We start from the raw sequence: 7,152 nt of genomic DNA, 5'->3' as shown, positions 1-7,152 counted from the left end.
ATACCATTATTATAGCTCTTAATTATCCCTACACAATAAGAGTTTCAAATATAATGCCTTGAACATAGCAAAATGAAACAAAGCACACAAAGAAAAACCATTAACAAGATTTGATAGACAAATGGGATTAAACTCTGTGCCTCCTCCAATCTTCCACAACATGGAGGAAGATGGCATCTGACTGCCCATTATTTTGGGAGCTGTTTCTGCGAGTTCAGCGTAGGCGCCTGGTGGCTAGCGCAAGTCTGCCCCAGGGACAGGTGGCCAAGGAGCTGCTGTCTCCTTGGGCCCAGAGGCTCAGGACAGGCATGCTTTCTGCCCAGACTCCTTCCTAAGAGTGGAGCACGCGCCTCTGCCCTAGTTGTCCCCTCATGTCTCCTTAGCAGCCAGGCTTCCATCTCACCGCACAGGGAGCGGGTGACTCTTGTCTTGCCACCGGCCTTCTGTTCGTGCCAGGGAAGGCTATCCTGCTTCCCGAGCGATTCCCGACCCCAAGTCCAAGGGCTCCTTCTCTTCTCCGGGGGCGGCGTGCTGCGCCTTCTCCACACTTGGCTTCTCTCTCAGGCAGAAGGGATGCTAGTGCAAAGAGTATTTCGCTCCATGCGGGTATCTTCCCCCGAGCTGCGGAGACTACCTCTGGCAAGCAGCAGCAGCATCCCCAAACCCAACTCTGATTTAACAAGGAACGCTGTGCTTTCCCAAGGGAGTTGCCAAGGCAAAGAGGCTTTCGTTGTATGAGGGTTTCTCCCACCGCGAGACTGGACTCAGGCAAGCAGCAGCAGCCCGCAGAACATTTCTCAGCGAATGCTGTGCTTTCGCAGAGGCTTTGGCTTGGAGCGAACAGCACTTTGCTGCTGCTTCCTCAGCAAGGCTTCAGTTGCGACAGGGAAGAAGAGCTGCGGGAGAGCTGGTGCCTCTTGGGCCTTGCTTTCCCGGGTTTCATGTCCCCATCCTGGGTTCACCCTGCCAGGCCGAACTAAGCAGACACAGCCACAACCCTGCAGTACCCCAACACACCTACCCCACCTTACAACACCCCACACACCACCACCCCCACCACTACTACCCCCCCCACCCACACACACCAACCCCTATACCAACCCCCAACCCACCCACACCCCTACCACACTCCACACACCACAACCACACCTAACACCACCACACACTTTACACACCTTAACCCCCACAAACAACCACCAAACCCCTTAAACCCACACACCTACACACACACTATCACACTTACACACAACCTAGCTTGCATAGCCAAGGATGGCACTCTATGCATACTACCATCTCCCAGTGTAGGCATCGCTTGGCCTTTTACTCTGGCGCTCAGGCGGATTCTCGGTCTAGGCCAGTGCTTTCCCCACAGGAAAAGAGAGGTGACAGGATCCCTGCACACCGCCCGTGAACGGAATAGGGAGCTTTGGGGGACTGTGCCCACTCCTACCCGTTAAACCCCGTGCCTCCTCCAAGCTTCCACATCCTGGAGGAAGACGGCATTTGACTCCCCGTTATTTCAGGGAGCTGTTTTTGCGAGTTCAGCATAGGCACCTGGTGGCTAGCACATGTCTGGCCCTGGGACAGGTGGCCAAGAAGCTGCTGTCTCCTTGGGCCCAGAGGCTCAGGACAGGCATGCTTTCTGCCCAGACTCCTTCTAAGAGTGGAGCATGCGCCCTGCCCGACTCATCCTCTCCTCTCCTGTCTCCTTAGCAGCCAGGCTTATGTCTCTCTGCACTGGGAGCGGGTGATACTTGTATTGCGAGCTCTCCTTTATCGCAACCGTTTCCAGACCAGAACGCCAACGGCTCCTGCTCTTCTCCCCGGGCAGCGTGCTGCACCTTCCACTGACATGCTCCTGGGGAGTGCAGTGAAAAACATTTCCCTTTCCTTAAGGCTCTTTCCACAGGCGCCACCGCGCTTTTCTCTCAGGCAGAGGGGATGCCCAGGCATAGAGGATTTCGCTCCATGCGGGTTTCTTTCTCCGTGCTGAGGAGACCAGCCCAGGCAACAGGAGCATCCCTCAGACTGGACTCTGATTTCCCAAGGAATGCTGTGCTTTCCCAGAGGGGCAAAGAGGCTTTCTCTCTATGCGGGTTTCTCCCATAGTGTTGCGAATACTAGGCTAAAGCAAGCAACAAAAGCAGCCCACAGTACCGACTATGATTTCCCAGCGACTGCTATGCTTTCGCAGAGGTTTTCAGCTTGGCGGGAAGCGCACTTCTCTGCTGCTTCCTCAGCAAGGCTTTGGGTGTTCGCTCTGTCGCATCAGGGAAGGAAAGTCATGGGAGAGCTGGTGTCTCTTGGACCTTGCTTTCCCGGGCTCCATGTTGGCGCCCTGGGTTCACCCTGCCAGGCCGAACTAAGCAACACAGTCACAACCCTGCAGCAGCGTGCGTGGCCTAAGATGGCACTCTATGCACACTACCATCTCCCGGTGCAGGCAACGCTTGGCCTTTGGCACTGGACCTCAGGCGGATTCGCGGACAAGGCCAGTGCCTTCCCCACAGGAGAGGAGAGGCGACAGGTTCCCTGAACACCGCCCATTCACTGGAAAGGGGAGCTTTGGGGGATTGTCCCCACTCCATCCCCCGCAAACCCCCTGCCACCGAAAACGCTGTCACATGTTGGGAGGAAGATGGCATCTGACTGCCCGTCTCTCGAGGGAGCTGTTTCTGCGAGTTCCGGGTATGGCGCCTGGTAGCTAGCCCAAGTCTGCCCTATGGACAGGTGGTGAAGGAGATGCTGTCCACTTGGGACCAGAGGCACAGGACAGGCCTTCCTTCTGACCACACTCCTTCCTCAGAGTGGAGCACGCGTCCCTGCCCTAATCGTCCCCCATGTCTCCTTAGGAACCAGGCTTTGTCTCTCCGCACAGAGGGCGGGTGACACTTGTCTTGCCACCGGTCTGCTCTTCCCGCCATGGCAGGCTACCCTGCTTCCCGTCCTTTTCCTGACCACAAGGCCAACGGCTCCTTCTCTTCTCTGGGGGCAGCGTGCTGCGCCTCCCCCAGACTTGCTCCTGGGGAGTGCAATGACAGACGTGTGCAATCACACTTCTCTCTCAGATCTCAAATACACAACATAACCCTACACCTAAAGGAGGTGGAGAAAGAACAACAAAGGAAGCCTAAACCCAGCAGGAGAAGAGAATAATAAAGATCAGAGCAGAAATCAATGAAATAGAAACAAACAAACAAAAACCACAAAACAACAACAACAACAAAACAATAGAACAAATCAACGAAACTAGGAGCTGGTTCTTTGAAAGAATTAATAAGATTGATAAACCCCTTTCCAGACTTATCAAAAAGAAAAGAGAAAGAACCCAAATAAATAAAATCATGAATGAAAGAGGAGAGATCACAACCAACACCAAAGAAATACAAACAATTATAAGAACATACTATGAGCGACTCTAGGCCAACAAATTCAACAATCTGGAAGAAATGGATACATTCCTAGAGACATATAAACTACCACAACTGAACCAGGAAGAAATAGAAAACCTGAACAGACCCATAACCAGTACGGATTTTGAAACAGTCATCAAAAATCTCCAAACAAACAAAAGCCCCGGGCCAGATGGCTTCCCAGGGGAATTCTACCAAACATTTAAAGAAGAATTAATTCCTATTCTCATGATACTGTTCCAAAAAAATAGAAATGGAAGGAAAACTCCCAAACTTTTTTTTTTTTCTGAGGCCAGCATCACCTTGATCCCAAAACCAGACAAGGATCCCATCAAAAAAGAGAACTACAGACCAATATCCTTGATGAACACAGATGCGAAAATTCTCACCAAAATACTAGCCAATAAGATTCAACAGTACATTAAAAGGATTATTCACCACGACCAACTGGGATTTATTCCAGGGCTACAAGGTTGGTTCAACATCTGCAAATCAATCAATGTGATACAACACATCAATAAAAGAAAGAACAAGAACCATATGATACTCTCCATAGATGCTGAAAAAGCATTTGGCAAAGTGCAGTATCCCTTCCTGATTAAAACTCTTCAAAGTGGGGCGCCTGGGTGGCTCAGTGGGTTAAGCCTCTACCTTCAGCTCAGGTCATGATCCCAGGGGCCTGGGATCGAGTCCTGCATTGGGCTTTCTGCTCAGCAGGGAGCCTGCTTCTCCTCATCTCTCTCTCTGTCTGTCTCTCTGCCTATTTGTGATCTCTCTCTCTGTCAAATAAATAATTAAAATCTTTAAAAAAAAAACTATTCAAAGTGTAGCGATAGAGGGCACGTATTATCAATATTATCAAAGCCATCTATGAAAAACCCACTGCAAATATCATTCTCAATGGAGAAAAACTGAATACTTTTCCGCTGAGGTCAGGAACACGGCAGGGATGTCTGTTATCACCACTGCTATTCAGCATTGTACTAGAAGTCCTAGCCTCAGCAATCAGACAACAAAAAGAAATTAAAGGCATCCAAATTTTGCCAAATTGGCAGAAGAGAAATCAAACTATCCCTGTTTGCAGATGATATGATACTGTATGTGGAAAACTTAAAGGACTCCACTCCAAATCTGCTATAACTTGTATAGAAATTCTGTAAAGTGTCAGGATATAAATCAATGAACAGAAATTGGTTGCATTTTTTTATACCAACAAGACTGAAGAAATAGAAACTAAGGAGTGAATCCCATTTACAATTGCACCCCAAACCCTAAGATACCTAGGAATAAACCTAAGAAAGAATCTATACTCAGAAAACTCTAAAGTACTCATGACAGAAATTGAAGAAGACACAAAGAAATGGAAAAATGTTCCATGCTCCTGTATTGGAAGAACAAATATTGTGAAAATGTCTATGCTACCTAAAGCAATCTACACATTTAATGCAATCCCTATCAAAATCCCATCCATTTTTTTCAAAGAAATGGGACCAATCATCCTAAAATATATATGGAACCAGAAAAAACCTCGAATAGCCAGAGGAATATTGAAAAAGAAAGCCAAAGTTGTTGGCATCACAATTCCAGACTTCAAGCTCTATTACAAAGTTGTCATCATCAAGATAGTAGGGAACTGTCCCCAAAACAGAAATATATCAATGGAACAGAATAGAGAGCCCAGAAATACACCCTCAACTCTATGGTCAACTAATCTTCAACAAAGCAGGAAGGAATGTCCTATGGAAAAAAGACAGCGTCCTCAACAAATGGTGTTGGGATAATTGAACAGCCACATGCAGAAAAATGAAATTGGGCCGTTTCCTTACACCACACATGAAAATAGATTGGGAATGGATGAAGAAGCATAATGTGAGAAAGAAATCCATCAAAATCCTTGAGGAGAGAACAGGTAGCAACCTCTTTGACCTCAGCAGCAGCAACTTCTTCCTAGGAACATCGCCAAAGGCAAGGGAAGCAAGGGCAAGAATGAACTACTGGGATCTCATCAGATCAAAAAGCTTTTGCACAGCAAAGGAAACAGTTAACAAAGCCAAAAGATGACTGTCAGAAGTTATCTGGGAGAAGATATTTGCAAATGACATACCAGATAAAGGGCCAGTACTATCCAAAATCTATAAAGAGCTTATCAAACTCAACACCCTAAGAACAAATAATCGAATGAAAAAATGGGCAGAGGACGTTTCTGCAAAGAATACATCCAAATGGCCAACAGACACATGAAAAAGTGCTCCACATCACTCGGCATCAGGGAAATACAAATCAAAACCAGAATGAGATACCACCTCACACCTTTCAGAATGGCTAAAATGAACAAGTCAGTCAATGACAGATGCTGGCGAGGATGTGGAGAAAGGGCAACCCTCCTACACTGTACGTGGGAATGCAAGCTGGTGCAACCACTCTGGAAAACAGCGTGGAGGTGCCTCAAAAAGCTGAAAATAGAACTACCCTATGACCCAGTGATTGTAGTACTGGATATATACCCTAAAGATACAAACGGGGCATTCTGAAGGGGCACATGCACCCAAATGTTTATAGCAGCAATGTCCACAATAGTTAAACTATGGAAAGAACCTAAATGTCCTTCAACAGATCAATCAATAAATAAGATATGGTATATATGTACAATGGGATACTGTGCAGCCATCAAAAGAAATGAAATCCTGCTATTTGTGATGACATGGATGGAACTAGAGGGCATTATGCTTGGCGAAATAAATCAATCTGAGAAAGACAACTATCATATGATCTCCCTGATATGATGAAGTGGAGATGCAACATAGGCGCTTTCGGGCGTACGAAAAGAAAAATAAAAGAAGATGGGATTGGGAGGGAGACAAACCATAAAAGACTGAATCTCACAAAACAGACTGAGGGTTGCTGGGGGGAGGTGTGTTGGGAGAGGATGGTGGGGGTATGGACATTGGGGAGGGCAGGTGCTATGGTGAGTGATGGTGAGTGCTGTGACATGTGTAAACCTGGTGATTCACAGACCTGTACCCCTAGGGATAAAAACACATTATATGTTTATAAAAAATTTTAATAAATAATTTAAAAAATCCATTAAAGAAAAAACACATATTGCAAGCCCAGAGCTAATCTCATATTCAATCAAAAAAGTTTGAAAGTTTTCCCCTTAAAGATCAGAAAAAAGACAAGTGTGTCCACTTTCACTACTCACATTTGACATATTACTGGATGTCCTAGCCAGAGAAACAAGGAACACAAAGAAATAAAAGATTCCAAAAAAAAAAAAAAGGAAGAAGTAAAATTTTCTTTTTTTGGATAACATGAACTTACATGTAAAAAAATCCTAAAAACTTCACAAAAAATTTTGAATAAACAAATTTAATAAAGCTGCCAAATACAAGATCAATATATAAAAGACAGGAATTTTGTTTTGTTTCGTTTTTTTAAAAGAGTTTTTCATGTCATCCTTGCTCGGTGATCATGCTAATCTTCTCTGCATCATTCCAATTTTAGTATATGTGCTGCCAAAGTAAGCACAAGACAGGAGCATTTTAACACTCTAATGATGAACTATCTGAAAAAATAAAGAGAACAATCTAATTCACAATAGCATCAAAAATAATACAATACTTTGGAAAAGACTTAACTAAGAAGATGAAAGATCTGTACCCCATAAACATTGACATTGATAAAGAATTTGAAGGAGACATAAATGGAAAGATAGCTCATATTTATGAATGGTAAGAAT

The 7,152-nt window shown here is 45.5% G+C and overlaps 1 non-coding gene across 1 annotated transcript; it reads right to left on the bottom strand.

Moving 5' to 3' along the window:
• Positions 1 to 6,832: 6,832 nt before the first annotated feature.
• LOC123394691 lies at positions 6,833 to 6,941 on the bottom strand. Its single transcript, XR_006609419.1, has one exon. It is a non-coding gene; the product is annotated as a U6 spliceosomal RNA (small nuclear RNA).
• Positions 6,942 to 7,152: the final 211 nt, after the last annotated feature.

This window comes from Mustela putorius, unplaced genomic scaffold (assembly GCF_011764305.1).
Source record: "Mustela putorius furo isolate JIRA1106 unplaced genomic scaffold, ASM1176430v1.1 tig00003835_pilon_pilon_pilon, whole genome shotgun sequence".
Classification (NCBI taxonomy): Eukaryota; Metazoa; Chordata; class Mammalia; order Carnivora; family Mustelidae; genus Mustela; species Mustela putorius.
This window is presented reverse-complemented; position numbering and strand designations above follow the sequence as displayed.